Below are 20,433 nucleotides of genomic sequence, written 5' to 3'. Positions count from 1 at the left end.
CTCAGTGAAACACTGGAATTTGTAGTCTGAATGCCTTCACTGGTGGACAGGCTGTGGGAAAGGAACATGCAGTTGAATGTTAACTTGAAATCGTTACCCTTTAGAGTATCTCAGTCTGCCTCCAGAAGACAATGCCACATTGTAAATGAAGCATGTTAGTTGCCATTCAGACCTTGTAAGGTGTAAGCAGAATGAATATTTTCATCTTTGTGCCAGTTTAATTTGAAGCACTTTTTGAGTGAGGGCTGTGGGGGAAGAGTATGCACTTTGTGTGGAGTAAGGGTATAATTTGTTCAGTAATTTGATCATTTCATTAATCTAGGCATGTGCTTAGATGCACTTACCATTCCAGTATTCAGACGCAGAAACCTTACAGCAGCAGGGGAGGTATTAATATTGTTTAATATCTTTTCTTCCTTAAATTCATAGGCTTACACACTTTTCATAGTTGAACTTCTCTGTTTTACAGTTGTCCACCTTGACTTGTCTTGAATAAGAAAGCAATGTAGTTGCAAAGAGATGTTATTATCTATCTCTAAATGGACCAAAAAGCCAAATCATCCAGACAGCAGTTACTCTCCATGTTTGATAGCTAAGGAGCCCTTGGTGGTGTGAAGCGTTGTTTCTGGCATCTGAAGCTCAAAGAGCCTGAAGTGTTACTTCATAAAGGATTTTGACAAACTGTCTTGGGTAGGGAACCAACAGGGTACACCTGAATATCTGTGGTGTTACCTTTATTGGCTAGAGTTGCACAGGTGTTGCTCATGATTAAACAATTGAAGCTTCTTGAAGTTATTGGCAGGTACCCACACAGAAGGATCTGCACTGACTTAGGCTATCTACTGTTGCAGTCAATTGCTGTGTCTGCAGCGATCACCCTGCTTCCCAGCCAGCTGAGGCTGAGGAAAGCTACAGTGAATGAATAACCCCCTGCCTTGGCTCTTGGTTGTTACCATTTGCCATTTCATGTGAATGTACAATCTGTATTACTAGTACAATGACTTGACAAAGCCTTCCCTGCTTTGTACTGTAGGTGATCAACAAAATCAAGGGCACCATGCATCAGTTAGCAGGGAGCTCAATGAGAAGGGTGGGAAAAGCAACAAACAGCTCTTTTTTTTTTTTTTTTTAACTTCCTTGCCCTTCTTTCTCATCTTTGTTTTAACTGTTTTTTTCTTGTTCTGTTTTCCAGGAATGTATTTTCTTTTGCACTTTGCAGATATAATTTCTTGGTAATAGTTTTTCCTGCTTTAACTCCATTCACAGTAATTTCAGCACAGTAAAACAACAGAATGTGTATTTTATTAAAACTTGAAACTTTGTTTACAGAGGTGATAATTTCTGGTAGTTAACACACAACATTGAGTGGGAGTTTGCCTCAGTACCATGGCCAATTATCACTTCTCTGATAAGCTTACTCTGTTTTGCTTCATATCTCCACCACCTGTGATTTCAAAGAATATTTCATGATATATATTGTCAGAACATTCTTCTGGGAGGAGAAAGAGCTAAACAGTTTCAACAGTGTTGGACAACAGGTTTGAATTTTTAAGTAGAAAACGTATTACATCTGCTTAGTTTGTTTCCTAGTTTTCTCAGCATCAAGTGTTTATCACTTAGCTCTTTCAGGGAGCTCGTTGCTATTTATTATTCACATTTGTAATTCTTCAGAGGTTGCAGACTTAAGGGACAAGATCATTCTTGCTTTTTTTTTTAATGGTCATTTGTTCCAATTTCCTTCTCTTCTAGTCATCTCCCTCCCCGCCCCCAATAATTTCTGTTATGCAATCAAAACTCTATCTCATCCATGTGCTAACATTCAGACTGGCTGATCTGAGACAGTCTACTCGTTGTTTTTTATCAGCAGCTGCATTTGTAACATGATCCCAGTTGCCCTTTTAATAAGAAGATGTGAAAAGCTATTTACACCTAATCTACTTAGCTAATTTTCATACTTTTCACTTTGTATCAAGGGATATGACTTTGCTGTTGTAGTACTGTCTGCCTTTTAGCTATGTATCTAAATTCTTTCAGACTATGCTGTCACTTCACGTTTACAACCATCATCTATTGCCTGCAAGCCTTAGTCTCTTTGCTTTCTTTCCTTTTCACATTTCAAGTATGTAATGATTTATTTTATTTTGCTTGATATTATTTGTGAGAAATAATCTCATATCTTGTGATATGAGATTATCTTGCAGGATCTCAGCTTGCTTTTCACACAAATGGATTTCAATAGTTCTTCCCGTTTCGTATTATCAACTGTAATTCTTAATATTTAAATGTCTCCTTCAAACCTAACACTCTACATAATTATACTTTATAACTCTCTTTACTTTTGCAAGGGATTGAGCAAGTGTATGAACACTTATTTAGGTTTTCATTACTTTGGTCTTATGGTAGTAACAAATTGTCTCTATCAGAAGTCATCATCGTGAAGAGGTTGCAAAGGTAAAACCAGAATGAATTTCTGTACATGTAATTACATGTTGAAGAGCATTCATGCACAATTTGAAGAGTGTATATACAGAAAAGTCTGTAATTGTTAGTGGGTTTTCAGCTTTATGGTGGATTTATTTTGGTGATTTCACTATCTCTGCCAAAGATAAAGTATACTTCATTTGTGTTGGAGAAAGGGTTTATTATCTTCAGTGCTGTAGCTGTGATCAATAGTGGTCATTTAAAATCTGTATGGCAAAGGAATCTTAATTAGGCCCCATGTAATAAGGTCAAGTTGACTGTCAGGGTGCTGTGTAACTGAAGAAATTATTCTCTCCGACGCTTCAATTTGTCATTCATTACAGCTATGTAATTCCAAGTTGCAAAGATGAGAAGTCATGCAGAAAATCTGTGACAGAATTTTTAGACTGCTTCTAAAGCCTTGCACACTGAAGATCTATAAATCTTACTAAATTAATGAGTAAAGGGAATTTCATGGAGTATTAATGATAACAAAATGACATTATCATTCTTTTATGTTTTTATGCAAGGCACTTACACAGAGTAAATGAGAATATGTAATAGGAAGATTTAATTGATTAAAACCTCTGTGCAGTAAGCTTCGGTTTGAGCTGCATGCCATTAAATACTGAACTCTTGATTGCTGTTCAACAAAATCAATACAGAAGTCTGTAGTGAATCTTGTGCCTGCAGCAGTAATACAGTTTGACAGTAAAAGTCAATGCCCAGTCCCAAAGCCTAGCATTTAATAGTATCCGTGGTTTATGTCTTCTTTTGATTCTTATAGTCCTTAAGGATATCTTAAGGTTAATTTTCTGCCTCTGTCTGGATCCAGGGAGGTCAGTGACTTAGAGAAACATGGTTTTTTTTCTGCTTGTTCTGTATTGTGTATGGGTCACTGCAACTAGAATTCATAACTGTTGCTTGTAAAAATGCTGCTTGAGGCATTAACCCAAACACATCTCAAGACAGAAGTACCATTACCCAGGTAATGAATGGGCAGAAGTGGTCCTTTCACAGAACCAAGCACGGTATTCCATGGTTTAATTTTTTAAAAATCAGTCTTCTGAGAGTAACAACCACAAGGTGTTTGTTGGGTTTTTTTAAAGTCTGTAATAACTTTATTGATTTTTTTAATATTATATTTTATTTATATTTGTATATAATATATTTTCATATAACTGACTTATTTTGGTCAGCTTTCATATATCTTGTAGAAATACCAGGACTGGAGGTTGGTTACAAGTATATCCTGTGTTGTCTTAAACTATTTAACACCAATGTACAAAGTATGTGAGAATTTCACTAATTCATAATTTAGTAAATGGGCATTTTATAATTTGCTTAAAATAAAATTGTATCTTATATTCATCAGTCAGGGAAGTTATAAGAGCTATGTGCCCTTTCATTTCAGCAACTATTATTTCCTTTTGCAAAACAATCCCATGCATATTTATGAATGTTTTATAGGTTAGAAGCGTAACTCAGTTCTCAGTATTTCACAGCGAGTCTCCAAAGTTTTTGCTGTTAAATAGTTTATTTTTGCATATGTATACAGTACACTTTTCCTTTTATAATGGAAAATACTTAAAATGCAGATGAGTGCTTGAATTCACAGGTCTTGAACTCCACTGGGAATCAAGCCTGGTGCCTTGACTCACAGCTATCTCTCTAACCAGTAAGTAGTATTTCCTCCTGAATGGTGAACTACTAAACCCAAAGTGAAATGACATTTACGAACCTAACAAACAGTCCATTTTCAAGTTGCAGCAGAAATCTTATACTCATTTGGTAAGTCGCAGAGCATGCTGAGAAAAAATAAGAGGAGGCGGGGGGAGAAATTTCGATGTCCATACACGGTAAAGAATTTCTGAGAATTGCTTTGGAATTACTGCTGAATCACTCTCAAAATGCTTGGGAGAGACCTCTGAAAAATGCACAGTGATGTGAAGCAAATTAGCTGCAAATATCTGTCCTGCCACCAAAAGGTATGTCTTTAAAAAAGACAATAATAAATGCATATAATTTTCTCACTCTAAATTTTACAGAGCAGTTGCAATTTTTATTGAGAGACAGAAAGGTAAGGTTAGAGAAGCAGTCTAGATGTTTACCTAGGGTTTATTTAATTGTAAAACCCGCAAATGCTATGTCTGGTAGTGTGCATGGGTAATAGCATGCAAAATTACATCCTTGTGCTGCTTTTGTTTTGATGCACTCTTAAGCCATGACAGTATAGCTATGGCTGGTGAAAGTATACCCCACACATGCACAGCTTATTTTGTATATTTACAGTAGAAAAAGAAATATTTCTGATGGTGTGACTTACTTTGGTTGTTCCAGTGATGATAAAGTGGGACAAAATTTTGAAAGTGAGACTTGTGTTTTTATTAAGCCAACTTGTTTCTCTTTGTTAATCCAAGAGAATACAATGCCTCTCCCATAAACTCCTGCTTTGCTTATTCACAGATTAACCTAAACAGCAAAGGAATGCTCTTGCCTGAATCATCAGTCTCTTCAGAATCTGTCTGCATCGTCTGTTACAGCAAACCCCATGACACAAACACAAGCCTACAATGATGTAACTGTGGCAAGTGGTACCTAATTCTGTGTTCATGTCTTAATCCAATCAACTGGTACACAGTAATTCCCAGACATAACTGGATTATCAACACAGTCAACCTTCTATCCAGTCACAGTTTAAAATTAATCACATTACAAGACCATAGTAAAGGCACTTAGATGTTGTAGTAGAGGCACTTAAAACACTCTTGGTTAAACAGTTTGATTAATTGGAACATCTTTGAACAGACACTGATGGCTGTGGACTGAGATTCTGTTTAATTGTGTGCGAATATTACTGCTTCTTTCTGTGTCAAGATAGGCCTGTTTGTTTCATGGAAGGAGTTTTTTGGGGTTTTTATCTCCATCAATAGAGTGCCAGTCATGCTGAAGGACTCGTATTGTTCCCACCCACCAGCTTCTGTTTAGAAAAGAACTATAAATTTTACAATTTTCAGCAGATCCATGGTAGTGGCATTATGATAAAAATGCAGTTTCTGAAGAAAAGAAATTTTCTGAACCTAGAGCTGCATTTTCATCTGGGATTCTTCCGACTAGAAATGAGAGGTCATCCAAGAGGAAAGTGAGTTTAACTGGTACCTACTTAAATTTTCAGGCTGCTGGCTTGGCTACCATCTAATATGTCAAGTTCAGACAAGAGTTACTTCATCTTTAAGAATTGCCCCAGAACAGTACCTTTATATATACTACCATACGGTGTTGAACGTCAGCAGAGGTCAATACAGTCTCCAGATTGGCTTTGCAGCAATATTGCAAATACTGAGAACACAATGCATGAGTTCCCGTACAAGCAAAATATAATCTAGTAACCTTACAATAGTCAGAATTGATAGTTCAGGTTTACCGAATTTTCCATGTATTTGAAGTCTCTGCAGGTACTGAAAAAACAGCTCAATAACTGTGTAACTGAAAAGTTATGATACCTACTGATTTAACACTGTTAATGAAAGGGCTTCCTGAAGCTTTTCCAGGAATTGCGTCCCAGTAATGAATGCCTTCAGCTCTTAAGACCTGCTGTATCCACAACACTTAACTCTTACAGAGTAATGGGTATTTTTTGCTTCGTCAATGTGTCAATAGTGACATTAAAGCAAACTTAGAGGGTTTTTGGTGAAGACTTCAAATAGCAGGAGCCTAACTGTTCGCTCAACAAATTCAACATAGTATGTCACTTGAGTAGTATCAGTTTAATGTTTTTAAAGTTGAAGTTCACAGCTATTATCAGGGTGAACACGATTGCTTGGGTGGCTGGGCAAAGTTTGAGACAGTATATGGGGCTGCAGTTTTAACTTTTTTAAAGAACTTTGTATTTTTGTTAATTGCATAAGTTACTAGAACGTGCTTCAGTCCGTATATACTACAACTTCTGGGTACTTTAGCTTAAAAAAACCTACAGACATGCTAATTTTAAACTCCCATTTTAGAAGTGTAGATTTAATTGTGAATTGAATTCTTTACTAAGTAGTGAGCCTTTATTAACTTGGATTCACTAATTCTAGATCCTGGCCAAGCTGCAAGTGATGAGATGCAGATCCTTGCAAAGTGCCTGATGGCTGATAAAATATTTGTGGGAGGTTTGTTTTTCTAGACATGGGTAAGTTTGTGTCTGTACCAGCAACATTACCGGTATCGGTATCTGCTCAGAAGCCTGCCTGAAGTAATTTGCTCTTAGAAAGGCTAGAACAGCTTTTATTCCATTGTGAGCAGTTACAGCGGGCTTTTCTGCAGCTCTCAGGTCTGAGAACACCTCAGGGAAGGGGCCACTAGTTCTGATAACTAAGTGTAAAATTAAAACCTTGTGGATTCCACCTCTGAAATATGTGGTGGCTCATAAAAATACTCTGTGTACAAGGAATGGATCTGAGCATACTGATGACTGTCTCTTTGGTTTGCCTCACCAGATGTGGACATCTTCTGTGTGGAACAGCCAGCCTGTGTGGCTAGCTGTAGGAGTGAACAGCACTGAACAGCAGTGCACACCTGAATGTGACTCGGCTTGTGGCAGTAGCTACTGATGCCCCATCACTAATAAAAACATATCGCTATTAACAGAGATGTGATAGAAGTGCAGGAAGGAGTGCTAGAAAAGTACTGTCTGCATGCAAAAAAAGCTTTTTAATCTACTGTCATCACGCCTGAAGAATTTGATGAAAATAGAGGCAGAAAGCCAGCAAGATAAAAATCAGTACTTCCTGCGCATTGTTCGTTCTGTTACAGTCTTTTTTTACAGGTCTTTTACCACACATTATTATCAAATACTTAATAATAAGTGTTAAATTAATTTTGGGGTAACTTCTGAGAAATTATTTTACAGAATTAGCAGCTGGAAGAATGTGCTGCCTGTTAATTATTTACATTATCTATTCCAGAATAACAGCTGGCAAGCAACAGAGTCTAGAACAAAGTCCAGTACTCAGATAAATGCCATGGTTATATAGGTATAGAAGCATAGTATGTAATCTCTTAAAGCCAGTGCCTTCAGAAGTGATTAAATAATACATGATGTAGGGACTGATTTAGAGTACATCCTGTATTGCTATGTCTTAAGTAAATGGGAAGTACTTCTCTCCGTGCAGGTGTACACAAGATCTCTAATGCTTACAGTTTTGTAATGTGACAGAAAGGAGCTAAAGAGTCACTGCATGGGTAGTGAGTCAAAAAATCAGTCAGTCAAGACAGCTGTCATCCTGGAAATGTGACTGTCCTGGCTGATTTTGAGAAGAATAATATAAAAATACTAATTGTGAAATCTCCATTGGTGTGCTGATATGTGCAGATTTGTCCCCCATTTCTTCAACAGTGTATGAACATGAATTGCTAAGTAACAGCATCCTCATTCCCGGTAGTGGGAGTATGACTTACTACCAGAACTGCTTTTAGTTCTGGACTTGATTGCTGTTTTGCTGAGAAGGCAAAACAGTAAACTAAAACTATATATTTTGTCCTTTCAGTGTCTAACCCTTTTCAGTCTGTTTCCCAGGGTGCCAGGTTTCAGTCTTCCCAATTTCCTCTTGATGCCTTCAGAACATGTGTTCCCATGGGAGTATTGTGAGAAGTTCTACATGTGCTCACCCTTTGCTTGGGGACGCAGCATTAGCAGGTCCTGTGAGGTCTTGATCCATAATGAGTCATTTGACCCCTCTCATATTTTGCCTAAGAGAATGGAAGCATCACGCAGACATCCTTTTAAGGAGCCAGCATGCTCCTTCAGTGACAACAAGGAAGACAGCTGACAAGCTGTGGCTCTTAAAACCTCTATGCCGTGTTTTTTTAAGAGGAAGCCATTCACTCTTAGGCTCTCTACACTATTTCCGTATCTAAATGCAACTTACAGTTTCACTTAATTAAATATGCTTTATTTCCTCTTCTGCCCTGCCAAGATGTAGTGTTTGACCAGTGGAAATACTGTGTTTTCCCCAGGGGCAAATACATTCTTGTGAAGGACAAAGTATCTGGGAAACATTGGGACGAAAAGGAAGTTTAGGAATTTTTAATGGCATAGTTTTCACAAAAAATCCCAAGATGTTTCTTAATCTTACAAAGAAATGGTCTGCTTCATTCCCCCCCACCCCACATGATTCATCATTTTGCAACTTGTACTTGGTTATGCAGAGATATACTGCATTATATGCTTACAGAGAAAAAGCAGCTTAAGTTACAGGCTGAAAATACTAGGGAAAAGCAATCATAAGATAACAGTAAGATGACCTGATTGAATACAGTGCCGTTTGTAGCATTTGACTGTCATGCTTCTATTTGCTTGTCTTCCTTGAGCATTCTGACATTTAATCAATATTGATGTGATGCCCTGAATGTGCAGAGGATTGGATAAAGTGCCAACATGACTATATGCCTTTTGGCAGAACTGAATGGGCTCAAAAAAGAACATTTGGCTTTCTTAAGTTGTACAGATTTTCACTAGGTATAATCTTTTCTCAAAAAGGGAGGAACTAATAATGAAGTAATATTTTGAGAGCTATGAGCAAGATTTTGCTATTTTTGGTACACACGCAGAAGAAAGTGATAACAGTGCACATTAATGCCATTCATTGTTATCTATGTTGACAATATAGTCACAAATTTTCTACTGTTTGCAGTAAAATTCTGGCTAACATGCACTGCTTAATGACTGTAAAAATCCTCTCCTGCACTACCAAGGGAAGATTGGGAAGTCTTGCTGTTTCATCTATTGTCTATTCATCTCACAAAGTGCACTGGAGTAATTAGACTGAAATTTCCTATTTACTCACAAACCAGCAGAGATTGGGCAGTAACACTGGGAACTGTCCCAAAATTGCCCAACTAGTTCTGGTGCTGTCAGCGTAATTCAGTCTCTGTAGCAGTCCAGTGCTGCCAGTTTTTGCATATTGCTAGGCAAATTTACTGCAGCAATAGTTGTAGAGGAGAGTTGTGTGAAACTTCCCTGGCCCCCACCGGTGTTACTGGTGGGTTTAAAAAAATAGCAGTTCTTGGCCCCATACTGCCTTGGCAATCCCATCTAGTTTTCCCTTTAATGTTTTCCACATATGGTTGTGAAATCCAGTGTCTGACTTCTTTTCTAAATATAGAATCGTCATTCTTTAAAAAATGATTGATGCAATAAGTCTCACTTGCTTTCAAAATCTTCCTCCTTTTGCAATATAATGAAGTATTAAACATTCTTCTGTTGTCCATTTCCACAGTCACTTTTGAAGTAACTTTATTCTTTGTTTTTGTTTTACTGTATATTGAGAAGTATCTCCTTTACAGTTTTGAAACAAAAAGTGTAAGAGTAACGAGCACTTCCCTTTACCAGTGGAAGAGTAGCCATGCATGAGTAGCCTGTGCCCCACTATTAGGATAGGGCTTGTTTTTTCCACAGCTGTGCTTGTTACTTTGTTTGCATTTGAACAAAAGCAGTGATGATGGTATTAGCAAAGAGCAAGCTTACTGTTTTCTTAGCTACATTTTGAGCCTTTCTGTCTTCTACTGCACTACCCAGCTGTAACCCTCTTTACATGTTTCTACATTACTAAGGTGATCAAATTTGATTTACCTTTAAATGAATGATTTAGCGTTCTCTCTCTTCAATGGTGCAAGGATTTTGTCTCAAAGGTGAAAAGTGGCTGAACCTAAGTCTGGATTGTGAAAAAGCAAGTAAAATGAATGAGTTTGACACCCCCACCCCCCACCCCCCCCAAATCTTCATGTGTGTGTCGGCTACAAAAAAAAAAAGGAAACAGCCTGTGATTTTAGAAATATACTTAGAACAAAATTTTGGGTTTTGAACAGCTTCTGCCACTTTGGCAGTGTTCTCCATTGTCAAATTTACAATTCTTATTACATAACTATTCAGAAAGAATTCCACCGGTGTAGATTTCAGTTTTCACAGCCTGTAACTTCTGCAAACTGCTCCACTTCTTTTGGTACAGGAAAGACTATGTAATGTCCACTAGGGAAGCAAACCAGTAAATGGCACTTCAAAGCAAACAGGTTCATTCATAAAGAGAAGGAATTTTACAAGTCTGGAACTAGCAGTCACAACTGATGATGGTCTTTAAGAAGCAGACCGTTCTTCTTGAGCGGTCCAGGGGAGGTAGAAAAATATAAAAATATTTTTAAATTGCCTATTTATTTAAATCATACTCAACAGATTTCATCTTGCTAATGTAAATGTTATTTTGAATAAATAAAAGCAAGTTTGAAAAAACAATATGCAAGGACAAAAGCAATTTTGAATAGACTGGTGAAAAATCAAGATTTAAGTAACAAAAAGGATTGTTTACTTTCTGTCATGATGGATTACCAAGGCACCTCAGATTTTGGGCCTATATTGTTGCAAATTTTGTATTCTGTATCTGTATAACAGAATTAGTTATACTGTTTAGTATCATGGTTAAAAGAGCTCACTTTGACGATAATCACATGCAATTAGTGATATAACTGTGAGGAAAACTGCCAGAATGGCAGTAACAAAATAAGGCTAATTTCTTACATAATTTCCTGACTAGCACTTTCCCAGGCTGCAGTAAACCTGTGTATAGCATTTGAAAACATTAGCAACAACATTACAGAACAAAGCCTAGTAGGATTTGGTATCTGAGAGGGGATGAAGTGATTAAAGTCAAAGTCTGAGGATACAGTGTCAGTGGAACAGTCAGAAGGGACATCTATTCCTAAATGTTTCCATAGGAATGTGGCAAGGTTCTCTGTGTGTCTGTGAGGGAAAGGATTTCAAGAGTCAGTTTGCCACGAACAATTTCCTGCTTTTCTTATCGAACTCTTAGCAAGACTGATAACATAATAGTAATTTTGCATGCAGATGGAAAGGATCTTGTTTCATAACAGACATTAAATGTTAGGAGTATGGTGTGGGTAGGTGATGATATGCATTGCTGGTTTAGTCTCAGACATGTGGTCAGCTCCTTTTGTTTGAACCTCTCCACATTCTTCAGGATGTGAGTGGGAGTATCCTACCATAAATGAAAACCTTGGACGACTCTTGTGACATCTCTTACAATAAGCCTCTGATATTATTGGTTTCTAAGAAAGGAATTTTAAATTTATGTTTAGGTAGGGTGGACATGGGGATCTAAAAATGCATGGTGAAGTACACAGTGCTTTTTTGACATCTCGTTATGAAAAACTGTGGTACCATGACCTGCAAGCTGCAGAGTAGTGAGTAAAGGTAATAGTAACAGATTATGGTTCCAGATCTCTAGTGTGTTCTATGCTGTGCCTTTAGCTTTCTAACATAATGTTTATAAAGTCAGGAAGATGAAATTTCTTGCATTTCATGGTATTTATCTGATGCAAGTAACAGTAAAAGATGCAGTGGCAGACTGTGAGAGCCAGGGTATGGCTTTCCTTACCAGGCATGTATGTTGCTGTGTGTGAAGCCCAGTGTTTGAGAGAGGGATATCCAGCACCTTGGATCACCACGGTATAGCAGTTCTGTCCGCTGCTCATCCAGAGTTTTTCCCTTTTAGCAAGGACAATAAATTTACTCAAGGATTTTGAGCTTAGCTAAACCTGAGGAGGCCTGTTTTTGTTTTGATTGGGTTACTTTTGCTTTCTTATGGGTTTTTATATTCTTATGGCTTATAGAATTGACTGTGTTCAGTTTCAACTTCTCTTCCACTGGGTAACAAGTCAAACTAGGACTCTTGGTAGGGATGCAGACTTTCTGGTAAAATGGAGTATCTGATAGGATACATAGGTCTTTTCATAGCATAAATTCTTAGGAATGTAAGAAGTATAGAGAATATAAAGATACCAGCATCAAGATGCCCATGCGGTTCTCATATGATTATCAGGGGAAATAAACACAGCCCATTAAATATGTCTGGAGTGCCTTCCTCATCATGTTGAAGATATACCTCCCATATGAGTAAACTGCCTAATAATTTGTCTGAGTGTCTTGGTACTTTTCACCAGGATGTAGGCATGTTCTGGACTGCATTAATAGACAGCAGCATCTTCTGTTCTAACAGGCAAATTTTTATCCTCTGCAACAAACCATGAACCTGCAAAGAGAGAGAGGAAGCAAAAATGCATAGCCCAGCTGAGGCAACAGTTGATTGCTGCTGTTATCTTTAGAGGTTTATTCCAATCGTGAATTTAGCCCAATATACTTGTTGCTTAAAAAAAACCCCAAACAATCAGCCCTTTCCAACTAAATCTTAGTAGTGAGAGTAGATGTGTTAATCTCTCTCTTTTTTTTCCCTCCAAACTAAGACAAAGTGTTGACACATTGTGGTTCAATTGTAATACGGTTACAACTTGGCTGAACAGAGGGAAGTATTTCTTTCTATTTGACTGCTTAGCACACAAACTTAGAATGATTGGCAAGGCTGAGAAGGATTATGTCTTTAAGAGAAAATATAACACAACAGCTTATTTAGTAGAGAGGCAAGAGGGAAGTTCTACTTTACAATCTTCTTAAGGGACAAGGTTGGGGAAATCCCCTAACATTGTTAGCACGACGCAGGATCTTGTGTCTGAAGACTTGCAGAAAGGTGTCTCATGTGACTACTAATTTCACTTGTCTTTTCTATTTGTCCTCCACCAGAACAGTGATGTTTGGGGACAGCTGGTGTCCTTAGACCTAAGCCATCCTGTGTGTGTTTGATCCATGCAAGTCTGCAGGCTGAGCCAGCTAGGATGGCAGTGAAGCTGAATTTGGGGAGCAGAGTCTTATTCCTAATGAACTGAGGACAGCAGGACTTGTCAAGGTGAGATCTCTTATGCCCTTGGGCCTCCTTGAGCTAGGAGGGAGTAATTGTACTTTTGTTTGAAAAGCAAAACGTGCACTGAAGTCATGTATTCAATTCAAATGAAGGCAGTGAAGTTCAGTAACTTGACTATATGGACATCTGGATTAGAGGCAGAGATTATTTTGACTTTCAGTATTGTTCCCATATATTGAAAAGTTGGTTTTAGGTGACCTCCCACTAAAAGGCAAATAGGCCTTTTTGGGAGCTCTCCTTTTTCCTTATTGGTAGTTGAGAGGTGTCTGTGGGGCACAGTGTTAAGTTGTGCTTCTTGTATTGCTACTGAGGTTTTTTTTTTTCTAATTGGATTTCAGTTTTTTGTATTGAAAGTGAAGTTTAACTGTTGCAGGATAATGTGGGAATTTCTGAAACTGGATACATAAACATATGCTGGGATTCTTTTATTTAAAAGATTCCTTGCTTACCACTAAAGAATAAGAGGAGTCAAAAAAACGTACTTCATTTAGCTGTAACTGTCATGAATGCCAGAGGAGGTCCCATAAAGGGGGATGGAGATATTTTTATTCTGTCAATTTGTCAGACTAATTGCTGCCTTGCTCAGAGGGGTTATTTCTGTGAAGAATGGAAGTCAGCTCTCAAGAGAGATGGAAATGAATGACATGAAGAGATATCTGACTCATTCTGTTCTACAGGTGATCACGCCCAATATTACATAATATCGTACAGACGTAATTTGAAGTGTATAGTGACTCACAAATTCTTCATTCTCAGTCTTTATGAGGCATTCCATTAAGTTACTCTTCTCCTATTAGATGCTGAATTACTGAAAGGAGGAAAAATACTCCATTTTGTCAGGAGTAAGTATAACTCCTGCATATCTCCATTGACTTGAAAAGTAAGTCTCCAGGTGGCTCAAAGAAGAAAATGGAAAGAGAAACTGGAATATTTTACAGGAATATCTTGTGTTCGGTTCACTTTGAGAAACTGAACTCCTCTAATGCGTGTTTCAGAAGCACTTGCCAGTTGAGTCCTTCCATTCTGTGTATTTTACAGCATTCATTGAGTTGATTTGAAAAGGCTTAAGGCCATTCAGTGTGCAAACAAGTCATGCTGAGGTCAAAGCAAGTTTAGTAACACTTCTTAATTCTAAAAGATAGGAGGATCATTCTTTAGAGTACTCATCAGCTGTGAACTGTTCTAATGAACAGAGCCTTATTACTATATGACTATTAAAGCAAATACTGTTTGTGAACATATGTGTTTCTATAGCAAGTAGAAGTCTCTTTTGCAGGCTTTCAGCACCTCTGTGTCTTTCAAACACATTTTTTCACCAAGGGAAGTAGCTTGGAGCTTGTAGAGTGATTCTTTAGTGCGAAGATACCAAGTACTAGCTAGTTGAGATTTTTCAAGTGCAACTGCTCCCAGCTGCAAAATCTATTTCTTTAACTATGGCTCTTATGCTCTAAAGAACACTTCTGTATGTTCACTAGTAATGTGTTAGTCAACATCAAACCTGCAGCAGCAAGTATAACTGTAGGGTTAATCTTACAGAATGCATAGGAAGGAGGAAAAAACGTGTGTGTTGCTTCAGCACCTACTCATCGCCACCTTTATAATTCAGTTTTGTAGGTTAGGATTTGAGATGTACTACCATCCAGAAACAGTACTCATCGTAGTGATAGTTGAAATTGCATGTATCTGACATGAACAATAAATGAAGGCAGTTAATATTTTACAAGGTAAACAATCCGCAAGAGAACTTCTTATTTGTGATTATTGCTGACACCATAAACTTTCCACAGAGACAGAGAGATCTTCTATTATAGTTTCCTCGTTTTATATATTGATAGGCTTCCAAAGCACACAGTGATTAGATAAATTGTTTATTCAGTTCTCAAAGTGAGGGGCTGATACAAAGTTTCCTGAGCAGTTGAGAGAGGTAGGGCAGGGACTGTTAAGCAATTCATAGTGAAAAGGGTGGGAATTTCTAACCTTGAGGAAGGCATGGCAGACACCATCTTCAGTTGAACATATATAAATACATGCAAAGGAAATACTTTAGTATTTAGAATACACAGGACAGTAAAGGTTATGCAGAATTGATTCTGTACATGTTTAAGGAATGTGCAAATTTCGCAAGAACTGCAAGCAAGGAGCTTGCCAGTTCCAGTGGGAAACCTACTGTAATTTATTAATTCTCCCAGATTAAATAACTTGGGGGCTTTAGCTCACAGATTTAAAAATTGCAAAGCAAACAAGGGAAGTGTAAAGCTTACTGGAAGCAGACAGCATTGTGCAGGACACTAGTTTTTGCTCTTCTAATCAATATACGCTGTTTCTTAATATACCGCAAATTATGCAGTGTAATAATTTGACACTTTTTTGAAAACTTAGCACTACTCCATCCTTAATACTTTACTATTTGACTTGTATATTTGCTGCATTTTTTTTGCTTTTCCTTTGAGTTGAATGCTTATTTACATTACGTTTTACATTTAAGGAAGTTTCAGTCTTCCATATACTTAATACATAAGATCTTTCAATAAATAAAAGTTTAATTTGAAAGGCAGCAAATTGATAAGGCAGCAAAACCAGCTGATCGAATTACATATAAACAGTGCATTAAAGGCCAGTGCACTGTGAAGATGTGTGAGGCAAAATTATTGCTAACACTACAAAGTCAAAGGCTACTCTGGAAAGGCAAGAGATTGTATTTTTCAAATACTGCGTATCACAGAAAAAAACACTCCTCTGCATTCTTCAGAAAGCCTCTTTTTTCCTCCATCCCAAAGAAATGATGTAAATTAAATCCTTACTGGACTAACAATGCAGCCAGAAAAAAAAATGCAAATTTTTGCTTAACCATTTAACATGCCCAGAGAGATTAACTCAGCCCACAAGGCCTGAGGAAACTAATCTAAAAAGCCCTCTGGGGTCACTTTGGTTGGAAGGAAGAGAAACTGGCACAGCAGTAAAATCCTTGTGTGTCCTTTGGTGGTAAATGGCCTGTTAATCCCTCCTTTTGCTTCCTGCAGTTCTGTACTGAATTGGAATTTTTACATCCTCAGGCCCAGATACGTCAGTGATCTGAGAGGGGTGCTCAGACGAGGGAAGAAAGCATAACGAGATACAGTGCGCAGTCTGGTAAGTCTCCATGTGACTCTTTGCTTTGACCCCAACCTAGTTATTTCTGTAAAGGAACAAGCTTTATATGATCAGGACCAGAGAGACAGATCTCTTCTATGCATAATTTTTGAAAAAGAAACAAAAAAAATTAAAACCAGACAACATAATTTGCCTTGTGCTGGCACAATTCTTCTAAGCAGTATAAAGAAAACAATCTTTTGTGACCCCAGGAATAGTTTGTCCTCGTTAATGAAATGGCAGAGTGTGGACTGTAGCAGAGGCTGAGCAGTTCTGTTAAGCATCATGCTCCCTAGAAAGCATGATATTGTGACAAGTGAGCTCTGCAAAACCCATACTGTACCCACTCATCTCCTTTACTAGAAACCACATGTCCAGCCGTGGGACAGCATCATGCTGCAGGCCAGAGGGATGGGAAGAGGAATGCGTATCCATCTTTTAATGCAGTCCATGCTGTTGGGCGGGCCTGCTGCCCTCAGAGCCTCTCCATCCAGCTGCAGAGGCACCGAGCAGAGCTTGAGCGCATGAGCAGCAGCATTTGGCTGCTCCCTATGGGTGTCAGGAATCCTGCTTGGTCTCTGTGGACTGAATCAACTGGACAGGGTGCCATCGAGGGGAAAGGTTGCTCAGCCAGCACCAGAGTTTTTGAGTATTTGTTTTCTTTGTTTCTTAAATCAGTCCTGACTGCAAAGCGAAAAGCTTTTTCAGCAGCTGCAGAAATCTACAGTCTTTAGCGCACAGCCTAGTCCGTCATTTTGTGTTACATCATGCACTATTCTAGGAGGTATCAGGCAGCGGCAGAGAACTTTGCATATGATTTCATAGCACAGTTGGTTTTCAAACCCAGTTCCTCAAGGGACCTTTAAGGAAAAGGAAACCCACAAAAATAAAATGAAGATATTAAGATATATTAAAAACTTTCAAGTGCAGTATTTATTTGGAGTAATAACATGCAAATTTGCTACTGATCCTTTATATGGATTGAGTTTGGTTCTGCAATGAGATCTTTGTTTTAGAACATCTGAGAAGTCACAACTGATCAGGCTTGTTGCAAGGTCTCGCGGCTGATTTAATAGCTTCCTGCTTCCCAGTCTCACTTTGTCATTAATTTGGGAATTTTTGTCTTGAAGGAAAGTAGCTGTAATGTTTTACCTGAAGCAGATTTCCCCTCTGAGTGAGGTGATACTATGGAAGGTCTTTAATTGCCCTTAACAGGTTTTAAATTTTCTGACTATCAATTTATGCAAAGGTTGTGATTTGAAGTAAATGTCCACCTTTCATCTTGAAGTACTTTGTTAATGGGGTAATGAAATACAGTTAACTCAAGTGGAACTGAGATATTGAAACATGAAGATTTTTTGTTTCGAAAGCCTGAAGGAACAGTCCCAACTCACTCAAAGGTCTGTATATACGGCTGTCTGGCCTTTTCGGACTAGTTCAGCTTTGGAGTAGGTTGAAGAGGTTCTCTCTGCCACAGAAGTTTGTCCTGGTTTCAGCTGGGACAGCGTTTTTTATTCTTCTCAGTAGCTGGTACAATGCCTTGTTTAGGAGAAATATGTTGATAGGACACTGATGTTTTTAGTTGTTGCTGGGTCATGTTTATACTAAGTCAAGGACTTTTTGGTTTCTTGGGCCCTGCTAGAGAGAAGGCTGGACGGGCACAAGAAACTAGGAGGGGACACAGCCAGGACAGCTGACCCAAACTAGCCGAAGGGACATGCCATACTATAGGATATCATGCTCAGTATATAAACTGGGGGAGGGTGGGGGTGGTTGGTTGGCGGTTGGCCAGGGCCTGTTGATCAGTACTTGGGGACCAGTTAGGCATCATTCAGCAGGCGGTGATCAACTGTGTTGTGCATCACTTGGGGTATTTTTGTTGGTTTTATTTTTTTTTTTCTCTTTTCCCTTTGGATTTTATTGCTCTCCCCTTCTGTCTCCTTTTCATTATTATTATTACTATTGTTATATGTTTAAATCTTATTTCAATTGTCAGATTGTTCTTATCTCAACCTTCGAGTTCTACAGTTTTTCCCAATTCTCTTCCCCATTCCATGGGGAGTGAGCAAGTGGCTATGTGGTACTTAGTTGCCAGCTGGTGTTAAACCACAACAAGGTTCCGCATACCTCTAATAATAACAAGGATTTATCCCATTGTCCCAAGCCAAGGAGTGTGTCTTTTGTGCTGGAGGAACATCCAGCCCCTGGAAGACCTTTGTAGTAGCTAATCTTGCCTCCTTTGCTGTTAAGGAAAGTGAACTATTTTAGGGTATGGTGCCACAAGCAGGTGCCTCAGGACAACCAAAAGGGGTATATGTTGCAGTGGGAGGATGCAGGAATGCTCTAAGTGGGCATCACCTGCTGTGGGAATTGGAGAGCAATTGTTTTGACTGCACGTTCTCATGAAGCTTTCTTGACACTGTATGCCAGGCATTCAGTAACTTGGTCCTCCTTGGAGTTATACCTATTCTCAAAATACATTACTAAAAAATAAGCATTTTCTCTAACTCAGTTGTTAAGCCTGCTCACGCACAGTTGCGAATAAAATCATGTTAGCTGATAGGTCAATTTATAAGTTTGAAATACTGCTCTTACTCTGATTTTTGACTTGTCTTGGCCATGTTACTGTTATGAGTTGGCCTATTCTAACTATTGTTCTGACATAACCTGCCATAGAATGTGAAAGATGCTCCTGGAGTGAAAATACTTCCAGTCTAACCTCAGGCATGTGCCGAGGGGACTAGCCGGGGTGTCTGGCTGCCCCAAAGGCCGTTTGCCATCTAGTGGCTTAGAAGTATTAATGCCAAAAGTGTGTAAGTGCCAAAGATGGTTCTTATTAAAAATCATTGAAGTTACAGTTGTTTCTCTTCTTTTTCCACAGCCCTGTGCCTTGCAGCTGTTTCTGTTTCAGCTTTATGAGGTGACAAGCCAAACTGTCCAACAAAACATCACTAGTTGTCGCTCAGCGATGCCCATGGCAGATGCCTGAAAAGGTTGGACTATTGCCTCCAGTTAGCACACTGATTTGTCCTGCGTTATTCCTTGAAGTTCCCTACTTTTATCATGAAAATGTTTGTGTATATAGGGAGAGAATAACACGAATCCTTGCTGGAGTGTTGGTAGATGCTGCATGCTATAAGCTCAGCTGCATTTTTGTTCCTCTGTGCAGCATATCTGGTAATTTGTCGTGGTTTTTAATCCCCACGCTTCCACTACCCCTACTGACATCAGCACAAGCTGTAACATACTACACGTCCTTCGATTTCCGCTGTCACCATTACTGCCACTAAGAAAAGCTCCTCAGAGCCCGAGTTAGGACATTTTAAATTGCCTTTTCCATTTGAGAACTGAAAAACGGCCTAAAGGAGAGAGGAGGTGGTGATGTTGCTCTAGCTAGAATACACTTCTATAACCCAAAATCTCTGAGATCTCTTCTTGTCTCCACAATTAACAAAGACAGATTAGTTTCTTTTCTCTGTCCCCATCTCCCTGTCTTTACAGTGGGGTAATTATCTCTTTCAGTTAGGTTTTTACAGGTTGGGTGTTCCCACTTAAACATCCCACTTAGCATCACACTTAAAAGGATTCATAGGATATACTCCGCTGCCACATACATCCACATCTATACATCATTTCCAGATTACTTAAATAATGTTAACAGGAAAAATGACCAAAGGAAAAAAAAAATAATCTGAGAACTTTACTGTGAAGATGGAAAGAATAAAGCGGTGGGTTGTAATGCCTCAGGGGAGGGGTGTGTGTGTCACGCAGAAGACAGCATTGGTGGAGAGAAGGCTTCCTTGCATGAGCTTGAAGAATTTTTTGCTTACCTAGCTTCTCTTAAGGTTTAAGCTGTTGCTGTTCAGGATGCTGTATAACAAAGCTGAAATCAGGAGGGGCTCGGGTACCTCCTCCCCTGCCCCCCGCCGCTCCGAACAGCTGCTGTTAGACAGAAGTTGTAGTTTCATCATAGCATTACTAAGAAAAATGTGACTTCTGAGCTGGAAGTGCTGTGCTTTTGGAGGGAATGTTCTGT

General features: G+C 38.6%; 1 long non-coding RNA gene across 1 annotated transcript in view; it reads left to right on the top strand.

Moving 5' to 3' along the window:
* The window catches only part of LOC114011356 (uncharacterized), a 61,196-nt gene extending 44,445 nt beyond the window's left edge, over nt 1-16,751 (top strand). Inside the window, exons 3-4 of the long non-coding RNA XR_008747183.1 lie at nt 13,091-13,253; nt 16,322-16,751. This is a non-coding gene — a long non-coding RNA (uncharacterized LOC114011356). The remainder of the gene's footprint in view (nt 1-13,090; nt 13,254-16,321) is intronic.
* The last annotated feature ends 3,682 nt before the right edge of the window (nt 16,752-20,433 follow it).

This window comes from Falco peregrinus, chromosome 5, assembly GCF_023634155.1.
Source record: "Falco peregrinus isolate bFalPer1 chromosome 5, bFalPer1.pri, whole genome shotgun sequence".
NCBI classification, from domain to species: Eukaryota; Metazoa; Chordata; class Aves; order Falconiformes; family Falconidae; genus Falco; species Falco peregrinus.
The sequence above is the reverse complement of the archived record's forward strand: the minus strand, read 5'-3'. Positions and strand labels throughout refer to the sequence as shown.